Raw genomic sequence first — 25,199 nt, forward strand, 5'->3', positions numbered from 1 at the left:
CAATAGGAAGCACCTATGCCGTGGCGGCGGAAACCCTTAGCCCCACGGACGTCTCCGTAAAGGGAACCGAGGAGTCAAAATATATATGAGACCAAGAGAGTCAGTCGGACCTAATCATTAGAGCCAGACCAAACGTTGGCGGCGCCATGTCGCGTGGGCTCTCATTATTCTAAATGAGACTACTGGATTTCTAGGTAGCAGGATCTATAACGGTGTGGGGGACTGAGTCTGACCCACGTGTAAAGAACTCTGTCACCCTAAATCCGGTTTTTGCTCCGGCTAACTAGCAGTGCCTCATTTCTCCCATGTGGAAGGAATGATTCGGCAGCCGAGCGCATGACATCTTTGGAACTTCTCAGGGAAGTCGTGGTTACTCAGATCCAAACCAACTCTCTTATTTCCAATATGATCTCATATACAAATGACAAAGACAGTATAAGTTTTATATAATGTTTTAATAAAACGACTGTATTTTAGATATTAAGGCGTGAGCCGCAATAACCAGAACGATACAACACAGTAGGATTGAAATAGTCACCAGGAGAGTAAAACATAAGAACAAAGCTATCATATTGTCTAACAGTTTCTACTCTCCCTCTGCTTGTTCTATTTAGAGCACAGCATGTTAAGCTTCTAGCTTGCCTATTAGAATAATTGTGGAGACATCAGCCCTCATACCTGAGCAAAGACCTGTGATCTTGGTTTATCATCTGCAACGAGGCAGTCAGCGTCTAGTTGTGGTTCCCTGGTCGGAATCTCCCTCTGCTTGTATTGGGACAAGGAAGTGATTTTATAACTAACATGTCATCGTGATCACAAAATGTCCCTACGCAGGAATGCCAAGTCTAAACTCCTACCACGTCTATCGGCAATGTACCAGACTGTATCCTTGACTGAAGCACAGAGTAAATATGTTATGGAGAACTCCAGTGCTGAAGTAGGCAAAACAGTGTGATATGAATAAAAAACAACACCGTAGAACTGGCTATTTGAAAAATAACAGTACGAAGCCTAATAAAAAGCATGTAGAGCAAAGTGCAAAGAGGCTCTAAGCTGTCAGCAAATGAATAAAATATATTCAGGGCAAAGTGCACAAAGGCCTAAAGCCTGAAGCTAAAGCGCAATGAATACGTAAAACTAACCACACTATAAGGGAACACATACAGGGCACACTTATGAGCACTGGGGCCCTGGCTGGCAGGGTCCCAGTGACACATACACTAAAACAACATATATACAGTGAAATGTGAGTGTAACATGCCAGGCAAGATGGTACTTTCCTACACAACACCCCCCCAAACGAAGGACAATAAGACTAGCCATGACCTGATGAGTCTTCATTGTCTAAGTGGAAATATCTGGAGAGTCCATCTGCATTGGAGTGGGTACTCCCAGGTCTATGTTCCACTGTATAGTCCATTCCCTGTAGAGATATGGACCACCTCACCAATTTAGGGTTTTCACCTTTCATTTGTTTTAGCCAAAGTAGAGGTTTGTGGTCTGTCTGAACAATGAAGTGAGTGCCAAACCGGTATGGCCTCAACTTCTTCAGTGCCCAGACCACAGCAAATGCCTCCCTCTGTATGGCAGACCAACGCTTTTCTCTAGGGGGTCAACCTCCTGCTGATAAAAGCAACAGGTTGATCCTGGCTCTCAGAATTGAGTTGTGATAAGACTGCCCCTACCCCTAATTCAGATGCATCAGTTTGAACAATGAATTTCTTGGAGTAACATGGGCTTTTTAGGACAGGTGCAGTGCACATGGCCTGTTTCAGCTCCTCAAAAGCTTTCTGCCAGCTAGCTGTCCACAATACCTTTTTAGGCCTTTTCTTGGAAGTGAGGTCATTAAGTGGGGCTGCAATGGAGCCATAGTTCTTAATGAACCTCCTGTAATATACCCAGTGAGGCCTAAGAAGGCTCTCACCTGGGTCTGAGTTGTAGGGGGAACCCAATCCATGATTGTTTGGATTTTCCCCTGAAGTGGTGCAATCTGTTCTCCACCTACCAGGTGTCCCAGATAAACCACTTTCCCCTGCCCTATCTGGCACTTTGAAGCCTTGATAGTGAGGCCTGCCTTCTGCAGGGCCTCCAAAACTTTCCACAGGTGGACCAGGTGATCATCCCAGGTGGAGCTAAAGACAGCTATATCGTACAGATATGCTGCACTAAAAGCCTCCAACCCCTGCAGGACTGTAGTCACCAACCTCTGAAAAGTGGCAGGTGCATTTTTCAAACCAAAGGGCATTACTGTGAATTGGTAGTGCCCTCCAATAGTCGAAAATGCAGTTTTTGCTTTAGCATCCTCTGATAACTTGATCTGCCAATACCCTGCAGTCAAATCAAAGGTGCTTAGATACTTGGCAGATGCCAGTGTATCTATGAGCTCATCTGCCCTGGGTATAGGGTGAGCATCAGTTTTAGTTACCTGGTTGAGACCTCTGTAATCTACACAAAACCTAATCTCTCTTTTTTCTCATCTTTTGAGTGAGGCTTTGGTACAAGCATAACAGGAGAGGCCCATGGGTTTTCAGAATGTTCAACCACTCCTAGTTCAAGCATTTTCTGAACTTCTTGTTTTATGCAGTCCCTGACATGGTCAGGCTGCCTATAGATCTTACTTTTGACAGGCATGCTGTCTCCAGTATCTATAGTGTGCTCACACCAAGAAGTGGTGCCTGGCACAGTAAAAAAGAGTTCAGAAAACTGACCCAGGAGATTTATGCAGTTGTCTTTCTGCTCAGCAGTAAGACAGTCTGCCAAAACTACACCTTCCACTAGAGCATCCTGTTCTGTGGAAGAGAAGAGCTCAGGGAGAGGGTCACTCTCTTCTTTCTGTCCTTCATCTGTTGCCATGAGCAGGGTGAGATCAGCCCTGTCATAGTAGGGTTTTAGGCGATTGACATGGAGCACCCTAAGGGGACTCCTGGCAGTGACCAGGTCAACCAAGTAGGTGACCTCGCCCTTCTTTTCAACAATGATGTGGGGTCCACTCCATTTGTCTTGGAGTGCTCTTGGGGCTACAGGCTCTAATACCCATACCTTCTGTCCTGGTTGGTACTGAATCAGAACAGCCTTCTGGTCATGCCATTGCTTTTGGAGCTCTTGGCTGGCCTGAAGGTTTTTACTGGCCTTTTTCATGTACTCAGCCATTCTGGATCTTAGGCTGAGTACATAGTCCACTATGTCTTGCTTGGGAGCTTTTAAAGGTTGTTCCCAACCCTCCTTCACAAGTGTTAGGGGACCTCTTACAGGGTGTCCAAATAGGAGTTCAAAGGGGCTGAAGCCCACTCCTTTCTGGGGTACCTCCCTGTAAGCAAAAAGGAGGCAAGGTAACAGGAAATCCAATCTCCTCCTGAGTTTTTCAGGGAGTCCCATTATCATTCCTTTGAGAGTTTTATTTAACCTCTCTACCAGTCCATTTGTTTGTGGATGATAAGGTGTGGTGAATTTGTATGTTACACCACATTCCTTCCACATGGCCTTCAAGTATGCAGACATAAAGTTGCTACCCATGTCTGATACAACCTCTTTTGGGAAACCCACCCTGGAAAAGATTCCCAGGAGGGCTTTTGCCACTGCAGGTGCTGTAGTGGTCCTTAGAGGAATTGCTTCAGGATATCTTGTGGCATGGTCCACTACCACCAAGATAAACCTATTGCCTGAAGCAGTAGGAGGGTCAAGGGGGCCAACTATGTCAACCCCTTCCCTTTCAAAGGGAACCCCAACCACAGGCAGTGGAATAAGGGGAGCCTTTGGGGTGCCACCAGCCTTGCCACTGGCTTGGCAGGTCACGCAAGATTTATAAAAGTCTTTTGTGTCCTCTTACATCCTAGGCCAGTGAAACAGGGGGACAAGCCTTTCCCATGTTTTAATCTGACCCAAATGTCCAGCCAAAGGAATGTCATGTGCCACAGTTAGGAGGAACTCTCTGTACTGCAGGGGAATGACCAATCTCCTGGCTGCTCCAGGTTTTGGGTCCCTTGCCTCTGTGTACAAGAGGTTTTCCTCCCAGTAAACTCTATGTGAGTCACTGACATCCCCATTTTGCTATTTGACAGCTTGCTGTCTTAGACCCTCTAATGTGGGACAGGTTTGCTGTGCCACACTCAGCTCCTCCCTGGCAGGCCCCCCTCCACCCAAAAGCTCAGCAGTGTCTGCTGCCAGCTCATCTGGTGAAGGTTCTGCACAGGGGGGAAATTCTTCATCCTCAGAAGTAGAATCATCTGTAGAGGGAGGGATAGTGGGTAGGGATTTACCCTTACTAACCCTAGCTTTAGGGAGCACTTGGTCCATTGTTCTACGATCCAAGTCACTCTGTCCTTTTTGCTTTTTGTCCTGAGACCTTGTCAAAGCGAAAATATGCCCAGGAATGCCCAGCATTGCTGCATGAGCCTCCAGCTCCACTTCTGCCCAAGCTGATGTCTCTAAATCGTTCCCTAGTAGACAGTCTACAGGTAAATCTGAGGCAACCACAACTTTCTTTGGACCAGTAACACCCCCCCCCCCCCAGTTGAGATTCACAACAGCCATGGGGTGGCTAAGAGTGTTGTTATGAGCGTCTGTCACTTGGTACTGGTGACCAAGTAGGTGTTGTTCAGGGTGTACCAGTTTCTCTATTACCATGGTAACACTGGCACCTGTGTCCCTGTAGGCCTGAACCTCAACACCATTGATTAGGGGAAGTTGCTTGTACTTATCCATATTAAGGGGACAAGCAACCAAGGTGGCCAAGTCATTGGCACCTTCAGAGACTAACATAGCCTCTGTGGTCTCCCTAACAAGACCAACCCCAACTAAATTACTAAAAGTGAGCCCAGCTACTCCCTTGGATTGGCTATTAGTAGGTTTGCTCCCACCAGCACTGCTATTACTAGGGGCACTAGAGGTTGCAGTAAGGGTTGTGGTAGTGGGAGGCTTGGTGCTTCTCTTTGGACAACTGGCATCAGTTGTCCAATGGCCTTTTACTTTACATAAATAGCAACATGGTTTCTTTACTTGATTAGAAGAGGATTTGAACCCACCACCCCCACCAGAGTGTTTTTGTGGGCCTGATGAAGACTCAATTTCAGATTTGTCCCCACCCTTGTCTGAAGACTTACCATCCTTCTTCTTGCCATCCTTGTCACCCACTGTATGAACTTTTCTGTTCACTCTTGTTCTGACCCATTTGTCTGCCTTCTTTCCCAATTCTTGGGGAGAGATCAGATCTGAGTCCACTAGATATTGATTTTAGTAAATCAGACACACAGTTATTCAGAATATGCTGTCTCAGGATTAGATTGTACAGGCTTTCATAGTCAGAAACTTTACTGCCATGTAACCACCCCTCCAAGGCCTTCACTGAATAGTCAACAAAGTCTACCCAGTCTTGTGAGGACTCTTTTTTGGTTTCTCTGAACTTAATCCTGTATTGTTCAGTGGTTAAGCCAAATCCATCTAAGAGTGCATTCTTCAAAACTGTAAAATTATTGGTATCACTTTCCTTAACAGTAAGGAGCCTATCCCTACCCTTTCCACTGAAAGATAGCCATAGGATAGCAGCCCACTGCCTTTGAGGGACCCCCTGTACCATACAGGCCCTCTCAAGTACAGCAAACCACTTGTTAATGTCATCCCCCTCCTTGTAAGGGGGAAATATCTTGTGCAGATTCCTGGAATCATGCTCTCTAACAGGATTACTATCAGGAATACTGCTGCTGCCACCATGGGGTCCAAACCCCAACCTCTATCTTTCTTTTTCTAAGTCTAGGGATTCCCTGTCTACAGCCAGCTGTTGCTGTTTAAGCTTCAGCCTGGTCTCTTCCACTCTCAACTTATTGAGTTCCCTTTCTAACATTTTGTCATCAGGGTGGGTGGGTTGGGAATGTTTTGACACAGAAGAAAGATTGGAATGAGCAGAGGGAGACCTGTCCCTAACAGTTTGCACTCTAACAACCCGACCTACAGGAATAAAACCATCCCTACTGTGATGGGAGCTTCTATTACTACCAGCATTGCTAGGTGGTCTGCTAAGGGGCAGATTAGGACGGGAACCCTGTAAAACTCCCTCAAGGGCCTCCCCTGAGTCAGAGTGTGAGCTATCTATCAACTTTTCAGATGAGGTTCCACCCTGAGCCTTATCATTCTCAATAAGCATATTAGACAGAACATCTCTAGAAGGGTTCTTTCCTACCACTAAACCTCTATCAATGCAGAGACTCCTTAGGCTCTTAAAGTTAAGGTGGTCATAAATTGTATGGACCAAATTAAGAGGAGTTCCTACACCATATATGATAGAAAAAGGTTTAGGGACAGATAAAAGAGAGAAAAAGATTCAGGACTTTTTAAAGAACAGAAAAAAACTTTTTGCAACTTTTTGAAACTTTTAGAAAGTATAGGAGTACTTTTTAGCACTTAGCAGATAGTGTAAGAGAAGAAAAGCAAAACGTTTTGGTAAGGTGTACATACACTGAGCTTGTTTTGTATATTATTCTCTTATGAAAAGTACAATATGACAAAGTGGTAAGTAGTTACAAGTACTTATCGCACCGCTGCACATCCAATGTAGGAGGCTGGCCTGGCTTGTAGTGGGTACCAAGGGGTGCTTACACTCTGTACCAGGTCTAGTTATCCCTTATTAGTGTAGAAGAGGTGTTTCTAGCAGCTTAGGCTGATAGAAGGTAGCTATAGCAGAGCAGCTTAGGCTGAACTAGGAGACATGCAAAGCTCCTACTATACCACTGGTGTCATATGCACAATATCATAAGAAAACACAATACACAGATATACTAAAAATAAAGGTACTTTATTTTTATGACAATATACCAAAAGTATCTCAGTTAGTACCCTCAGTATGAGGATGCCAAATATACACAAGATATATGTACACAATACCAAAAATATGCAGTAATAGCAAAAGGAAGTAATGCAAGCAATGTAAAGTTACAGTAGATTGCAATAGGAGCACATAGGTATAGGGGCAACACAAACCATATACTCTAAAAGTGGAATGCGAACCACGAATGGACCCCAAACCTATGTGAGCTTGTAGAGGGTCGCTGGGGCTGTAAGAAAACAGTGAGGGTTAGAAAAATAGCCCACCCCAAGACCCTGAAAAGTAGGTGTAAAGTGCACCTATAACCCCCAGAGAGCACAGAAGTCGTGATAGGGGGTTTCTGCAAGGAAGACCAACACCAGCAAAGCAACAACAGTGGATTTCCGGACCTGAGTACCTGTAAAACAAGGGGACCAAGTCCAAGAGTCGCAACAACGTCGAGAGTGGGCAGATGCCCAGTAAATGCCAGCTGGGGGTGCAAAGAAGCTGCCACCGGATGGAAGAAGCTTTGGTTTCTGCAAGAACGAAGAGGGCTAGAAACTTCCCCTTTGGAGGATGGATGTCCCACGTCGTAAAGAAGCTTGCAGAGGTGTTCCCACGCAGAAAGACTGCAAACAACCCTTGCTAGCTGCAAGGGTCGCGATTAGGGTTTTTGGATGCTGCTGTGGCCCTGGAGGGACCAGGATGTCACCACTTGGATGAGGAGACAGAGGGGGCGCCCATCAAGTCAGGGAGCCCTCACAGAAGCAGGCAGCACCCGCAGGAGTACCGGAACAGGCACTTGGAAGAGGAGTGAACCGGAGTCCACCCGAAGACACAAAAGGGAGTCCCACGACGCCGGAGGACAACTCAGAAGGTTGTGCACTGCAGGTTAGAGTGTCGGGGACTCAGGCTTGGCTGTGCACGAAGGAAATCCTGGAAGAGTGCACAGGAGCCGGAGCAGCTGCAAATCACGTGGTACCCAGCAATGCAGTCTAGCGTGGGGAGGCAAGGACTTACCTCCACCAAACTTGGACTGAAAAGTCACTGGACTGTGGGAGTCACTTGGACAGAGTTGCTGAGTTCCAGGGACCGCGCTCGTCGTGCTGAGAGGGGACCCAGAGGACCGGTGATGCAGTCTTTTGTTGCCTGCGGTTGCAGGGGGAAGATTCCGTCGACCCACGGGAGATTTCTTCAGAGCTCCTGGTGCAAGAAGGAGGCAGGCTACTCCCAGAGCATGCACCACCAGGAAACAGGCGAGAAAGCCAGCAGGATGAAGCAATACAAGGTTGCAGTAGTCGTCTTTGCTACTTTGTTGCGGTTTTGCAGGCATCCTGAGCAGTCAGCGGTCGATCCTTTGGCAGAAGGTGAAGAGAGAGATGCAGAGGAACTCGGATGAGCACTTGCATTCGTTATCTGAAGAATTCCCCAAGGCAGAGACCCTAAATAGCCAGAAAAGGAGGTTTGGCTACCTAGGAAAGAAGATAGGCTAGTAACACAGGTAAGAGCCTATCAGAAGGAGTAGTCTGACGTCACTCTGACGTCACCCGCTGGCCCTGGCCACTCAGAGCAGTCCCGTGTGCCAGCACACCTCTGAATCCAAGATGGCAGAGGTCTGGGGCACGCTGGAGGAGCTCTGGGCACCTCCCCTGGGAGGTGCAGGTCTGGGGAGTGGTCACTCCCCTTTCCTTTGTCCAGTTTCGTGCCAGAGCAGGGCTGGGGGATCCCTGAACCCGTGTAGACTGGCTTATGCAGAGATGGGCACCATCTGTGCCCATCAAAGCACTTCCAGAGGCTGGGGGAGGCTACTCCTCCCCAGCCCTGACACATTTTTCCTGAATAAGTCCTTTGTTCTGCCTTCCTGGGCCAGGCCTGGCTGGACCCCAGGAGGGCAGAAACCTGTCTGAGGGGTTGGCAGCAGCAGCAGCTGCAGTGAAACCACGGGAAAGGCAGTTTGGCAGTACCCGGGTCTGAGCTACAGACCCGTGGGATCATGGGATTGTGCCAACAATGCCAGGATGGCATAGGGGGTCAATTCCATGATCTTAGACATGTTACATGCCCATGTTCGGAGTTACCATTGTGACGCTATACATAGGTAGTGACCTATGTATAGTGTACGCGTGAAATGGTGTCCCTGCACTCACAAAGTCCGGGGAATTTGCCCTGAACTATGTGGGGGTACCTTGGCTATTGCCAGGGTGCCCACACACTAAGGGGGTTATTCTAACTTTGGAGGAGTGTTAATCCGTCCCAAAAGTGACGGTAAAGTGACGGATATACCACCAGCCGTATTACGAGTTCCATAGGATATAATGGACTCGTAATACGGCTGGTGGTAAATCAGTCACTTTTCCGTCACTTTTGGGACGGATTAACACCTCCTCCAAAGTTAGAATAACCCCCTAAGTAACTTAGCACCCAACCTTCACCAGGTGAAGGTTAGACATATAGGTGACTTATAAGTTACTTAAGTGCAGTGGTAAATGGCTGTGAAATGACATGGACTTTATTTCACTCATGCTGCAGTGGCAGGCCTGTGTAAGAATTGTCAGAGCTCCCTATGGGTGGCAAAAGAAATGCTGCAGCCCATAGGGATCTCCTGGAACCCCAATACCCTGGGTACCTCAGTACCATATACTAGGGAATTATAAGGGTGTTCCAGTATGCCAATATGAATTGGTGAAATTGGTCACTAGCCTGTTAGTGACAATTTAGAAAGCAGAGAGAGCATAACTACTGAGGTTCTGGTTAGCAGAGCCTCAGTGAGACAGTTAGTCATCACACAGGGAACACATACAGGGCACACTTATGAGCACTGTGGCCCTGGCTGGCAGGGTCCCAGTGACACATACACTAAAACAACATATATACAGTGAAATTTGGGGGTAACATGCCAGGCAAGATGGTACTTTCCTACATGCATGTCTCCTAGTTCAGCCTAAGCTGCTTTGCCATAGCTACCTTCTATCAGCCTAAGCTGCTAGAAACACCTCTATTCTACTAATAAGGGAAAACTGGACCTGGCATAAGGTGTAAGTACCTTTGGTATCCACTACAAGCCAGGGCAGCCTCCTACATTGGTGGTGCAGCTGTGGGATAAGTACTTGCAACTGCTTTACCACTTTGTCATTTTGTACTTTTCATGAGATAATCATATACCAAACAGTTCAGTGTATGTACACTTAACCAAAAAAGTTTGCTTTTCTACTCTAAATCGTTTTACAAAGTTCTGAAAAGTTTCTTAAAACTTCTAAAAGTTAGAAAAAGCTTTTTCTCTGTACTTTCTCAAGTTCTAAAAATGTTACTCTCTTCTCCCTATCTCTAAACCTTTTGCTATCATGTCTGTGGTAGATTCTACTCTCAAAACAGTCAATGCTACTTATGACATTTTGAATTACAAGAGCTTAAGGAGTCTCTGCTTAGATAGAGGTTTAGTTATAGGAAAGAACCCTACAAAAGAGTTTCTGTTTAACATGCTTATGGTGGATGACCAGAACCAGTCTGGCCCATCCAATGAGAGGTTAGTAGAAGCTTCCCAGTCTGACTCAGAGGAACTCCCTGAGGAAGCTGGGGAGGGTTCTGACAAGGGTCTGCCCCCTAGGAGGGTACCTAGTAATGCTGGTAGTGATAGAGGTTTCCATGACAGTAGGGCATCCTTTATTCCTAGAGGCCAGGTTACCAGGGTCCAGACAGTTAGGGACAGGTCCCCCTCAGAAGTTTCCAATTTGTCATCTGTGTCAAAGCATTCCCAACCCACCCACCCTGAGGATAACTTGTTAGAAAGGGATCTCAAAAAGTTGAGGGTTGAAGAGACCAGACTGAAGCTTAAACAGCAACAGCTGGCCTTCAATAGGGAATCCCTAGACATTGAGAAGGAAAGACAGAGGTTGGGGTTGGGACCCCATGGTGGCAGCAGCAGTATTCTTGATAGTAATCCTGTTAGAGAGCAATGATTCCAGGAATCTGCACAAGATAGTCCCCCCTTACAGGGAGGGGGATGACAACAACAAGTGGTTTGCTGCACGTGAGATGGCCTATATGGTACAGTTGGTCCCTCAAAGGCAGTGGGCTGCTATTTTGTGGCAATCTTTCACTGGAAAGGGTAGGGATAGGCTCCTTCCTGTTAGAGAAAGTGAAGCTAACAACTACACAGTATTGAAGGATGCACTCTTGGATGGATTTGGCTTAACCACTGAACAATACAGGATTAAGTTCAGAGACACCAGAAAAGAGTCCTCTCAAGACTGGACAGATTTTGTGGACTGTTCAGTGAAGGCCTTGGAAGGGTGGTTACATGGCAGTAAGGTATCTGACTATGAAGGCCTGTATAATCTTATTCTGAGAGAGCATATTCTGAACAACTGTGCGTCTGACTTGTTGCACCAATACCTAGTGGACTCGGATCTGACCTCTTCCCAAGAATTGGGAAAGAAGGCAGACAAGTGGGTCAGAACAAGGGTGAACAGAAAAGTTCATACAGGGGGTGACAAGGATGGCAAGAAGAAGGATGGTAAGTCTTCTGACAAGGGTGGGGACAAAAGTAAACATACTGAGTCTTCATCAGGCCCACAAAAATCCTCTGGGGGTGGTGGGTCCAAATCCTCTTCCAATAATCAACCTAAAAAGCCTTGGTGTTATTTGTGCAAAAAAGTCAAAGGCCACTGGGCAACTGATTCCAGTTGTCCAAAGAAAAACACCAAACCTCCCACCACCATAACCCCTGCTGCAAATTCTAGTGCCCCTAGTAATAGCAGTGGTGGTGGGAAATCTACTAATAGCCAATCCAAGGGTGTAGCTGGGCTCACTATTGGCAATGTAGTTGGGGTTGGTCTTGTTAGGGAGACCACAGAGGCTGTTTTAGTCTCTGAAGGTGCCATTGATTTGGCCATCTTGGTTGCTTGTCCCCTTAAAATAAGTACAAGCAACTTCCCCTAATAAATGGTGTTGAGGTTCAGGCCTACAGGGACACAGGAGCCAGTGTAACTATGGTCATAGAGAAACTGGTCCACCCTGAACAACACCTACTTGGTCAGCAGTACCAAGTGACAGACGCTCATAACAACACTCTTAGCCACCCCATGGCTGTTGTGAATCTCAACTGTGGGAGGGGGGTTACTGGTCCAAAGAAAGTTGTGGTTGCCTCAGATTTAGCTGTAGACTGTCTACTAGGGAATGATTTAGAGACATCAGCTTGGGCAGAAGTGGAGTTGGAGGTTCATGCAGCAATGCTGGGCATTCCTGGGCATATTGTTGCTTCAACCAGGGCTCAGGCCAAAAAGCAAAAAGGACAGGGTAACTTGGATCCTGGAACAATGGACCAAGTGCTTCCTAAAGCTAGGGGTAGCAAGAGTAAATCCCTACCCACTATCCCTCCCTCTACAGATGATTCCCCTTCTGAGGAAGAGAAATTTCCTCCCTGTGCACAACCTTCACCAGATGAGCTGGCAGCAGACGCTGCTGAGCTTTTGGGTGGAGTGGGGCCTGCCAGGGAAGAGCTGAGTGTGGCACAGCAAACCTGTCCCACATTAGAGGGTCTAAAATGGGGATGTCAGTGACAGTCATAGAGTTTACTGGGAGGATAACCTCTTGTACACAGAGTCAAGAGACCCAAAACTCTTGCACATGACATTCCTTTAGCTGGGCATTTGCGCCAGATCAAAACTTGGGAAAGACTTGTTCCCTTGTTTCACTGGCCTAGGATGTCAGAGGACACCAAAGATTTTTGCAAGTCTTGTGTGACCTGCCAAGCCAGTGGCAAGACTGGTGGCACTCCAAAGGCCCTTCTAATTCCACTTCCTGTGGTTGGGGTGCCCTTTGAAAGGGTATGGGTTGACATAGTTGGCCCCCTTGACCCTCCTACTGCTTCAGGCAATATGTTTATCTTAGTGGTTGTGGAGCATGCAACAAGATATCCTGAAGCAATTCCTCTAAGGACCACTACAGCCCCTGCAGTGGCAAAGGCCCTCCTGGGAATCTTTTCCAGGGTGGGCTTCCCAAAAGAGGTGGTATCAGACAGGGGAAGCAATTTCATGTCTGCTTACTTAAAGGCCATGTGGAAGGAATGTGGTGTGACATACAAGTTCACCACACCCTATCATCCACAAACAAATGGACTGGTGGAGAGATTTAACAAAACTCTCAAAGGTATGATAATGGGACTCCCTGAAAAACTCAGGAGGAGTTGGGATGTCCTGTTACCTTTCCTCCTTTTTGCTTACAGGGAGGTACCCCAGAAAAGAGTGGGCTTCAGCCCATTTGAACTCCTCTTTGGGCACCCTCTAAGAGGTCCACTCACTCTTGTGAAGGAGGGTTGGGAACAACCTTTAAAAGCTCCTAAACAGGACATAGTGGATTATGTACTTGGCCTAAGATCCAGAATGGCTGAGTACATGAAAGAGGCCAGTAAAAACTTTCAGGCCAGCCAGGAGCTGCAAAAACAATGGCATGACCAGAAGGCTGTTCTGATCCAGTACCAACCAGGACGAAAAGTGTGGGTATTGGAGCCTGTGGCCCCAAGAGCACTCCAGGACGAATGAAGTGGACCCCATCAAATTGTTCAGAAGAAGGGTGAGGTTACCTATCTGGTAGACCTCGGCACTGCCAGGAGTCCCCTTAGGTTGATTCATGTCAACCGCCTGAAACCCTACTATGACAGGGCTGATCTCTCCCTGCTCATGGCAACAGATGAGGGACAGGAAGAAGAGAGTGACCCTCTCCCTGACCTCTTCTCCTCCACTGAAGCAGATGCCTTAGTGGAGAGAGTAGTTTTGGCAGATTGACTGCAGAACAGAAAGACAACTGCATCAATCTCCTAGGACAATTTCTGACCTCTTTTCAATTGTACCAGGTACAACATCCTGGTGTGAACACACAATTGATACTGGAGACAGCCTGCCTGTCAAAAGTAAAATTTATAGGCAGCCTGACCATGTCAAAGATTGCATCAAACAAGAGGTGCAGGAAATGTTGGATCTGGGAGTGATTGAGCCTTCTGAAAGCCCATGGGCTAGCCCAGTGGTGCTGGTACCAAAGCCTCACACCAAAGATAGAAAAAGGGAGATGAGGTTTTGTGTAGACTACAGAGGTCTCAATCAGGTAACAATAACTGATGCTCACCCTATACTCAGGGCAGATCAGCTCATTGATACACTGGCTTCTGCCAAGTATCTTAGCACTTTTGATTTGACTGCAGAGTATTGGCAGATCAAATTGGCAGAAGATGCTAAACCAAAGACTGCATTTTCTCCTATAGGAGGGCACTACCAGTTCACAGTAATGCCCTTTGGTTTTAAAAATGCACCTGCCACTTTTCAGAGGTTGGTGAACACAGTCCTGCAAGGGTTGGAAGCTTTCAGTGCAGCATATCTTGATGATATTGCTGTCTTTAGCTCAACCTGGGATGAGCACCTGGCCCACCTTTGGAAAGTTTTAAAGGCCCTGCAAAAGTCAGACCTCACTATCAAGGCCTCATAGTGCCAGATAGGGCAGGGAAAAGTGGTTTATCTGGGCCACCTGGTAGGTGGAGAACAGACTGCACCACTACAGGGTAAAATCCAGACAACCATGGATTGTGTTCCCCCTACAACTCAGACCCAGGTGAGAGCCTTTTTAGGCCTCACAGGGTATTACAGGAGATTCATTAAAAACAATGGCTCCATAGCAGCCCCTATTAATGATCTCACAAATAGGAAAATGCCTAAAAAGATGTTATGGACAGCTAGCTGTCAGAAAGCTTTTGAGGAGCTGAAACAGGCCATGTGCTCTGCACCTGTCCTAAAAAGCCCATGTTACTCCAAGAAATTCATGGTTCAAACTGATGCTTCTGAATTAGGGGTAGGGGCAGTCTTATCACAACTGAATTCTGAGGGCCAGGATCAACGAGTTGCTTTTATCAGCAGAAGGTTGACCCCTAGAGAAGAGCGTTGGTCTGCCATAGAGAGGGAGGCCTTTGCTGTGGTCTGGGCACTGAAAAAGTTGAGGCCATACCTGTTTGGCACTCACTTAATTGTTCAGACAGACCACAAACCTCTACTTTGGCTAAAACAAATGAAAGGTGAAAACCCTAAATTGTTGAGGTGGTCCATATCTCTACAGTGAATGGACTATACAGTGGAACATAGACCTGGGAGTACCCACTCCAATGCAGATGGACTCTCCAGATATTTCCACTTAGACAATGAAGACTCATCAGGTCATGGCTAGTCTTATTGTCCTTCATTTGGGGGTGGGGTTGTGTAGGAAAGTACCATCTTGTCTGGCATGTTACCCCATATTTCACTGTATGTATGTTGTTTTAGTCCTTGTGTCACTGGGACCCTGCCAGGCAGGGCCACAGTGCTCATAGTATGTGCCCTGTATGTGTTCCCTGTGTGGTGCCTAACTGTAACACTGAGGCTCTGCTAACCAGAACCTCAGTGTTTATGCTCTCTCTGCTTTCCAAATTTGTCACTAACAGGCTAGTGACTAAATTTACCAATTCACATTGGCATACTGGTACACCCATATAGTTCCCTTATATATGGTACTGAGGTACCCAGAGTATTGGGGTTCCAGGAGATTCCTATGGGCTGCAGCATTTATTTTGCTACCCAGAAGGAGCTCTGACAACTCTTACACAGGCCTGTCACTGCAGCCTGAGTGAAATAACGTCCACGTTATTTCACAGTCATTTACCACTGCACATAAGTAACTTGTAAGTCACCTATATGTCTAACCTTCCCTTAGTGAAGGTTGGGTGCCAAGTTACTTAGTGTGTGGGCACCCTGGCACTTGCCAAGGTGCCCCCACATCGTTCAGGGCAAATTCCCCGGACTTTGTGAGTGCGGGGAAACCATTACACGTGTGCACTATACATAGGTCACTACCTATGTATAGCGTCACAATGGTATCTTCGAACATGGCCATGTAACATGTCTAAGATCATGGAATTGTCACCCCAATACCATTCTGGTATTGGGGGGACAATTCCATGATCCCCTGGGTCTCTAGCACAGAATCCGGTGTACTGCCAAACTGCCTTTCCGGGGTTTCCACTGCAGCTGCTGCTGCTGCCAACACCTCAGACAGGATTATGCCCTCCTGGGGTCCGGGCAGCCCTTGCCCAGGAAGGCAGAACAAAGGATTTCCTCTGAGAGAGGGTGTTACACCCTCTCCCTTTGGAAATAGGTGTGAAGTGCTGGGGAGGAGTAGCCTCCCCCAGCCTCTGGAAATGCTTTGATGGGCACAGATGGTGCCCATCTCTGCATAAGCCAGTCTACACCGATTCAGGGATCCCCTAGCCCTGCTCTGGCGTGAAACTGGACAAAGGAAAGGGGAGTGACCACTCCCCTGACCAGTACCTCCCAGTGGAGGTGCCCAGAGCTCCCTCAGTGTGTCCCAGACCTCTGCCATCTTGTAAACAGAGGTGTTGGGGGCACTGAGTGGCAGTGCCAGCAGGTGACGTCAGAGGCTCCTTCTGATAGGCCCTCACCTCTCTTGGTAGCCAATCCTCCTTCCTAGGTAGCCAAACCTCCTTTTCTGGCTATTTAGGTTCTCTGCTTTGGGGATCTCGCCAGATACCGAATGCAAGAGCTCACCAGAGTTCCTCTGCATCTCCCTCTTCACCTTCTGCCAAAGGATCGACCGCTGACTGCTCAGGACGCCTGCAAAACCGCAACAAAGTATCCAGACGACTACTAGAAACCTTGTATCGCTTCATCCTGCCGGCTTTCTCGACTGTTCCCTGGTGGTGCATGCTCTGGGGGTCGCCCGCCTTCACCCTGCACTGGAAGCCAAGAAGAAATCTCCTGTGGGTCGCCGGAATCTTCCCCCTGCTAACGCAGGCACCAAAAAACTGCATCACCGGTCCTCTGGGTCCCCTCTTATCCTGACGAACGTGGTCCCTGGAACTCAGCAACTCTGTCCAAGTGACTCCCACAGTCCAGTGACTCTTTAGTCCAAGTTTGGTGGAGGTAAGTCCTTGCCTCCCCACACTAGACTGCATTGCTGGGTACCGCGTGATTTGCAGCTGCTCCGGCTCCTGTGCACTCTTCCAGGATTTCCTTTGTGCACAGCCAAGCCTGGGTCCCCGACACTCTAACCTGCAGTGCACAACCTTCTGAGTTGTACTCCGGCGTCGTGGGACTCCCCTTTGTGACTTCGGGTGGACTCCGGTTCACTCCTCTTCTAAGTGCCTGATCCGGTACTTCTGCGGGTGCTCCCTGCTTCTGTGAGGGCTCCCTGACTTGCTGGGCGCCCCCTCTGTCTCCTCATCCACGTGGTGACATCCTGGTCCCTCCTGGGCCACAGCAGCATCCAAAACCCTAACCGTGACCCTTGCAGCTAGCAAGGCTTGTTTGCGGTCTTTCTGCGTAGGAACACCTCTGCAAGCTTCTTTACGACGTGTGACAGCCATCCTCCAAAGGGGAAGTTCCTAGTCCTCTTCATTCTTGCAAAACACCAAGCTTCTTCCATCCGGTGGCAGCTTCCTTGCACCCTCAGCTGGCATTTTCTGGGCTCCTGCCCACTCTCGACACTGTTGCGACTCTTGGACTCGTCCCCTTGTCTTACAGGTACTCAGGTCCGGAAATCCACTGTTGTTGCATTGCTGGTGTTGGTTTTCCTTGCAGAATCCCCCTATCACGACTTCTGTGCTCTCTGGGGGTTGTAGATGCACTTTACACCTACCTTACAGGGTCTTGGGGTGGGCTATTTTTCTAACCCTCACTGTTTTCTTACAGTCCCAGTGACCCTCTACAAGCTCTCATAGGTTTGGGGTCCATTCGTGGTTTGCATTCAACTTTTGGGGTATATGGTTTGTGTTGCCCCTATACCTATGTGCTCCTATTGCAATCTACTGTAACTTTACATTGCTTTCATTGCTTCCTTTTGCTATTTACTGCATAATTTTGGTTTGTGTACATATATCTTGTGTATATTTCTCATCCTCATACTGAGGGTACTCACTGAGATACTTTTGGCATATTGTCATAAAAATAAAGTACCTTTATTTTTAGTATATCTGTGTATTGTGTTTTCTTATGATATTGTGCATATGACACCGGTGGTATAGTAGGAGCTTTACATGTCTTCTAGTTCAGCCTAAGCTGCTTTGCCATAGCTACCTTCTATCAGCCTAAGCTGCTAGAAACACCTCTTCTACACTAATAAGGGATAACTGGACCTGGCACAAGGTGTAAGTACCTCTGGTACCCACTACAAGCCAGGCCAGCCTCCTACATTGGTTGTGCAGCGGTGGGATAAGTACCACTTTGTCATTGTGTACTTTTCATAAGAGAATAATATACAAAACAAGTTCAGTGTATGTACACTTAACCAAAAAAAGTTTTGCTTTTCTCCTTTAACACTTTCTACTAAGTGCTTTACAAGGAGGGGGATGAGATCAACAAGTGGTTTGCTGCACTTGAGAGGGCCTGTATGGTACAGGGAGCCCCTCAAAGGCAATGGGTTGCTATATTGTGGCTATCTTTCAATGGAAAGGGTAGGGATAGGCTCCTTACTGTTAGAGAAAGTGATGCTAACAATCTTGCAGTTTTGAAGGATGCACTCTTGGATGGATTTGGCTTAACCACTGAACAATACAGGATTAAGTTCAGAGACACCAGAAAAGAGTCCTCACAAGACTGGATAGACTTTGTTGACTGTTCAGTGAAGGCCTTGGAGGGGTGGTTACATGGCAGTAACGTTTCTGACTATGAATGCCTGTATAATCTTATTCAGAGAGAGCATATTCTGAATAACTGTGTGTCTGACTTGTTACACCAATATCTAGTGGACTCAGATCTGACGTCTCCCCAAGAATTGGGAAAGAAGGCAGACAAATGGGTCAGAACAAGAGTGAACAGAAAAGTTCATACAGGGGGTGACAAGGAGGGCAAGAAGAAGGATGATAAGTCGTCTGACAAGGGTGGGGACAAAAGTAAAACTGAGTCTTCATCAGGCCCACAAAAATCCTCTGGTGGGGGTGGTGGGTCCAAATCCTCTTCCAATAATCAACCTAAAAAACCTTGGTGTTATTTGTGTAAAGTCAAAGGCCAGTGGACAACTGATGCCAGTTGTCCAAAGAAAAACACCAAACCTCCCACTACCACAACCCCTACTGCAAATTCTAGTGCCCCTAGTAATAGCAGTGGTGGTGGGAGCAAACCTACTAATAGCCAATCCAAGGGAGTAGCTAGGCTCACTTTTGGTAATTTAGTTGGGGTTGGTCTTGTTAGGGAGACCACAGAGGCTGTGTTAGTCTCTGAAGGTGCCATTGATTTGGCCACCTTGGTTGCTTGTCTCCTTAATATGGATAAGTACAAGCAACTTCCCCTAATAAATGGTGTTGAGGTTCAGGCCTACAGGGACACAGGTGCCAGTTTTAACATGGTAACAGAGAAACTGGTACACCCTGAACAACACCTACTTGGTCACCAGTACCAAGTGACAGACGCTCATAACAATACTCTTAGCCACTCCATGGCTGTTGTGAATCTCAACTGGGGGGGGTTACTGGTCCAAAGAAAGTTGTGGTTGCCTCAGATTTACCTGTAGACTGTCTACTAGGGAACGATTTAGAGACATCAGCTTGGGCAGAACTGGAGTTGGAGGCTTATGCAGCAATGCTGGGCATTCCTGCGCATATTTTTGCTTTGACAAGGGCTCAGACCAAAAAGCAAAAAGGACAGGGTAACTTGGATCCTGGAACAATGGATCAAGTGCTTCCTAAAGCCAGGGGTAGCAAGGCTAAATTCCTACCCACTATCCCTCTCTCTACAGATGATTCTCCTTCTGAGGAAGAAGAATTTCCTCCCTGTGCAAAACCTTCACCAGAGGAGCTGGCAGCAGACACTGCTGAGCTTTTGGGTGGAGGGGGGCCTGCCAGGGAAGAGCTGAGTGTGGCACAGCAATCCTGTCCCACATTAGAGGGTCTCAGACAGCAAGCTGTCAAGCAGCAAAATCGGGATGTCAGAGACTCACATAGAGTTTACTGGGAGGACAACCTCTTGTCCACAGAGGCAAGGGACCCAAAACCTGGAGCAGCCAGGAGATTGGGCATTCCCCTGCAGTACAGAGAGTTCCTCCTAACTGTGGCACATGACATTCCTTTGGCTGGGCATTTGGGCCAGATCAAAACATGGGAAAGGCTTGTCCCCCGGTTTCACTGGCCTAGGATGTCAGAGGACACAAAAGATTTCTGTAAGTCTTGTGTGACCTGCCAAGCCAGTGGTAAGACTGGTGGCACACCAAAGGCTCCCCTTATTCCACTACCTGTGGTTGGGGTCCCCTTTGAAAGGGTAGGGGTTGACATAGTTGGCCCCCCTGACCCTCCTACTGCTTCAGGCAATAGTTTTATCTTGGTGACTGTGGACCATGCCACAAGATATCCTGAAGCAATTCCTCTAAGGACCACTACAGCTCCTGCAGTGACAAAAGCCCTCCTGGGAATCTTTTCCAGGGTGGGATCCCTAAAAGAGGTTGTATCAGACAGGGGTAGCAACTTTATGTCTGCATACTTGAAGGCTATGTGTAAGGAATGTGGTGTAACATACAAATTCACCACACCTTATCATCCACAGACTAATGGACTGGTAGAGAGGTTTAATAAAACTCTCAAAGGAATGATAATGGGACTCCCTGAAAAACTCAGGAGGAGATGGGATGTCCTGTTACCTTGCCTCCTTTTTGCTTACAGGGAGGTACTCCAGAAAGTAGTGGGATTCAGCCCCTTTGAACTCCTCTTTGGGCACCCTGTAAGAGGGCCACTAACACTTTTGAAGGAGGGTTGGGAACAACCTTTAAAAGCTCCCAAACAGGACATAGTGGACTATGTACTTGGCCTAAGATCCAGAATGGCTGAGTACATGAAAAAGGTCAGTAAAAACCTTCAGGCCAGCCAAGAGCTCCAGAAGCAATGGCATGACCAGAATCCTGTTCTGATTCAGTACCAACCAGGACAGAAGGTTTGGGTATTGGAGCCTGTGGCCCCAAGAGCACTCCAAGAAAATGGAGTAGACCCCATCTCATTGTTGAGAAAAAGGGCGAGGTCACCTACTTGGTGGACCTGGGCACTGCCAGGAGTCCCCTTAGGGTGATTCATGTCAACCGCCTAAAACCCTACTATGACAGGGCTGATCTCACCCTGCTCATGGCAACAGATGAAGGACAGGAAGAAGAGAGTGACCCTCTCCCTGATCTCTTCTCCTCCACTGAAGAGGATGCTCTAGTGGAGGGAGTAGTTTTGGCAGACTGTCTTACTGCAGAACAGAAAGACAACTGCATAAATCTCCTTGGACAGTTTTCTGAACTCTTTTCAACTGTGCCAGGCACCACATCTTGGTGTGAACACACAATTGATACTGGAGACAGCATGCCTGTAAAAAGTAAAATATATAGGCAGCCTGACCATGTTAGGGACTGCATAAAACAAGAAGTTCAGAAAATGCATGACCTAGGAGGGGTTGAACCTTCTGAAAGCCCATGGGTGAGTCCTGTGGTGCTTGTACCAAAGCATCACTCAAAAGATGGAAAAAGGGAGATGAGGTTTTGTGTAGATTACAGAGGTCTCAACCAGGTAACAAAAACTGATGCTCACCCTATACCCAGGGCAGATGAGCTCATAAATACACTGGCATCTGCCAAGTATCTAAGCACCTTTGATTTGACTGCAGGGTATTGGCAGATCAAATTGGCTGAGGATGCTAAACCTAAAACTGCATTTTCACCTATAGGAGGGCACTACCAATTTACAGTGATGCCCTTTGGTTTGAAAAATGCACCTGCCACTTTTCAGAGGTTGGTGAACACAGTCCTGCAAGGGTTGGAAGCTTTTAGTGCAGCATATCTAGATGATATAGCTGTCTTTAGCTCCACCTGGGATGAGCACCTGGTCCACCTATGGAAAGTTTTGGAGGCCCAGCAAAAGGCAGGCCTCACTATCAAGGTCTCAAAGTGCCAGATAGGGCAGGGAAAAGTGGTTTATCTGGGACACCTGGTAGGTGGAGATCAGATTGCACCACTTCAGGGGAAAATCCAAGGTCCTCTGGGTCCCCTCTCAGCACAACGAGTGTGGTCCCTGGAACTCAGCAACTCTTTCCAAGTGACTCCCACAGTCCAGTGACTCTTCAGTCCAAGTTTGGTGGAGGTAAGTCCTTGCCTCCCCACGATAGACTGCATTGCTGGGTACCGCGTGATTTGCAGCTGCTCCGGCTCCTGTGCACTCATCCAGGATTTCCTTTGTGCACAGCCAAGCCTGGGTCCCCGACCTGCAGTGCACAACCTTCTGAGTTGTCCTCCGGCGTCGTGAGACTCCCTTTTCTGACTTCGGGTGGACTCCGGTTCACTCCTCTTCTAAGTGCCTGATCCGGTACTTCTGTGGGTGCTGCCTGCTTCTGTGAAGGCTCCCTGACTTGCTGGCCGCCCCCTCTGTCTCCTCTTCCAAGTGGCGACATCCTGGTCCCTCCTGGACCACAGCAGCATCCAAAAACCGTAACCACGACCTTTGCAGCTAGCAAGGCTTGTTTGCGGTCTTTCTGCGTGGGAACACCTCTGCAAGCTTCTTCATGACGTGTGACATTCATCCTCCAAAGAGGAAGTTCCTAGTCCTCTTCGTTCTTGCAAAACACCAAGCTTCTTCCATCCGGTGGCAGCTTCCTTGCACCCTCAGCTGGCATTTCCTGGGCTCCTGCCCACTCTCGACACTGTCGCGACTCTTGGACTTGGTCCCCTTGTCTTACAGGTACTCAGGTCCGGAAATCCACTGTTGTTGCATTGCTGGTGTTGGTTTTCCTTGCAGAATCCCCCTATCACGACTTCTGTGCTCTCTGGGGGTTGTAGGTGCACTTTACACCTACCTTACAGGGTCTTGGGGTGGGCTATTTTTCTAACCCTCACTGTTTTCTTACAGTCCCAGCGACCCTCTATAAGCTCACATAGGTTTGGGGTCCATTCGTGGTTCGCATTCCACTTTTGGAGTATATGGTTTGTTTTGCCCCTATACCTATGTGCTCGTATTGCAATCTATTGTAACTTTACACTGCTTGCATTACTTCCTTTTGCTATTACTGAATATTTTTGGCATTGTGTACATATATCTTGCGTATATTTGGCATCTTCATCCTGAGGGTACTCACTGAGATACTTTTGCATATTGTCATTACCTTTATTTTTAGTATATCTGTGTATTGTGTTTTCTTATGATATTGTGCATATGACACCAGTGGTATAGTAGGAGCTTTACATGTCTCCTAGTTCAGCACAAGCTGCTCTGCTATAGCTACCTTCTATCAGCAAAGCTGCTAGAAACACCTCTTCTACACTAATAAGGGATAACTGGACCTGGCACAAGGTGTAAGTACCTCTGGTACCCACTACAAGCCAGGCAAAACACCAAGCTTCTTCCATCCGGTGGCAGCTTCCTTGCACCCTCAGCTGGCATTTCCTGGGCTCCTGCCCACTCTCGACACTGTCGCGACTCTTGGACTTGGCCCCCTTGTCTTACAGGTACTCGGGTCCACTGTTGTTGCATTGCTGGTGTTGGTTTTCCTTGCAGAATCCCCCTATCACGACTTCTGTGCTCTCTGGGGATTGTAGGTGCACTTTACACCTACCTTACAGGGTCTTGGGGTGGGCTATTTTTCTAACCCTCACTGTTTTCTTACAGTCCCAGCGACCCTCTATAAGCTCACATAGGTTTGGGGTCCATTCGTTATTCGCATTCCACTTTTGGAGTATATGGTTTGTTTTGCCCCTATACCTATGTGCTCCTATTGCAATCTATTGTAACTTTACACTGCTTTCATTACTTCCTTTTGCTATTACTGCATATTGTCATAAAAATAAAGTACCTTTATTTTTAGTAACTCTGAGTTTTGTGTTTTCTTGTGATATAGTGCTATATGATATAAGTGGCATAGTAGGAGCTTTGCATGTCTCCTAGTACAGCCTAAGCTGCTCTGCTATAGCTACCTTCTATCAGCCTAAGCTGCTAGAATCACCTCTTCTACTCTAATAAGGGATAACTGGACCTGGTACAGAGTGCAAGTACCCCTTGGTACCCACTACAAGCCAGGCCAGCCTCCTTCAGTAGGACACTACACACATAATGTTGATACCTACACATGCTTCATACAATATTAGGGTAGGAAACTACACACATGAAGCTAATAATTACACACGCTACATACATTATTAGGGTAGGACACTAGACACATAAAGCTGAGAACTACACATGTTACATGCAATATCAGGGTAGGACACTACACACATAAAGCTGATAACCACACATGCTACATACAATATCAGTGTAGGATACTACACACATAAAGGTGATAACTACACACGCTACATTCAATATATGGGTAGGACACTACACACATAAAGCTGATATCTGCACATGCTACATGCAATATCAATGTAGGACACTATACACATAAAGCTAATAACCACACATGCTCATACAATATCAGGGTAGGACGCTTCACACATAAAGCTGATAACTACTCACCCTACATACAATATTTAGGTAGGATACTACACACATAAACTTGATAACTACACATGCTACATGCAATATCAGGATAGGACACTACACACATAAAGCTGATAACTACACATGCTACATTCAATATCAGGGGAGGACACTACACACATAAAGCTGATAGCTACTCACGCTACATACAATATTAGGGTAGGGCACTATACACATAAAGCTGATGACTACACATGCTACATACAATATTAGGGTAGGACACTACACACATGAAGCTGATAACTGCACATGCTACATACAATATCGGTGTAGGACACTACACACACAAAGCTGATAACTACACATGCTACATACAATATTAGGTTAGGACACTACACATATAATGCTGATAACTACACACGCTACATACAATATTAGGGTAGGACACTACACACAGAAAGCTGATAACTACACATGCTACATACAATATCATGGTAGGACACCTCACACATGTAGGAGGCTGGTCTGGCTTATAGTGAGTACCTTGGGGTACTTACACCTTGTGCCAGGTCTAGTTATCCCCTATTAGTAGATTAATAGTGTTCTAGCAGCTTAGGCTGATAGAGGTAGCTATAGCAGAGCAGCTTAGGCTGAACTAGGAGACATGCAAAGCTCCTACTATACCACTTATATCATCTAGCACTATATCATAAGAAACACAATACTCGGAGTTACTAAAAATAAAGGTACTTTATTTTAGTGACAATATGCCAGAAGTATCTCAGAGGATATGCTCCCTTAGGAGGTAATTGATATACACAAAATATACACACAAACCAAAATCAGGTAAGTTAAACACTTAGAAAATTAGTGCAAACACTGTAGAACACAATAGAATGCAAAAGGAGACAATAGGCCTAGGGGCAACACAAACCATACACTCCAAAAGTGGAA

At 47.0% G+C, this 25,199-nt stretch overlaps 1 pseudogene; it reads left to right on the top strand.

Moving 5' to 3' along the window:
* LOC138287240 (zinc finger protein 271-like) overlaps positions 1-25,199 on the top strand; it is a 163,423-nt pseudogene that overhangs the window by 96,061 nt on the left and 42,163 nt on the right.

Source organism: Pleurodeles waltl, chromosome 4_1 (assembly GCF_031143425.1).
Source record: "Pleurodeles waltl isolate 20211129_DDA chromosome 4_1, aPleWal1.hap1.20221129, whole genome shotgun sequence".
NCBI classification, from domain to species: domain Eukaryota; kingdom Metazoa; phylum Chordata; class Amphibia; order Caudata; family Salamandridae; genus Pleurodeles; species Pleurodeles waltl.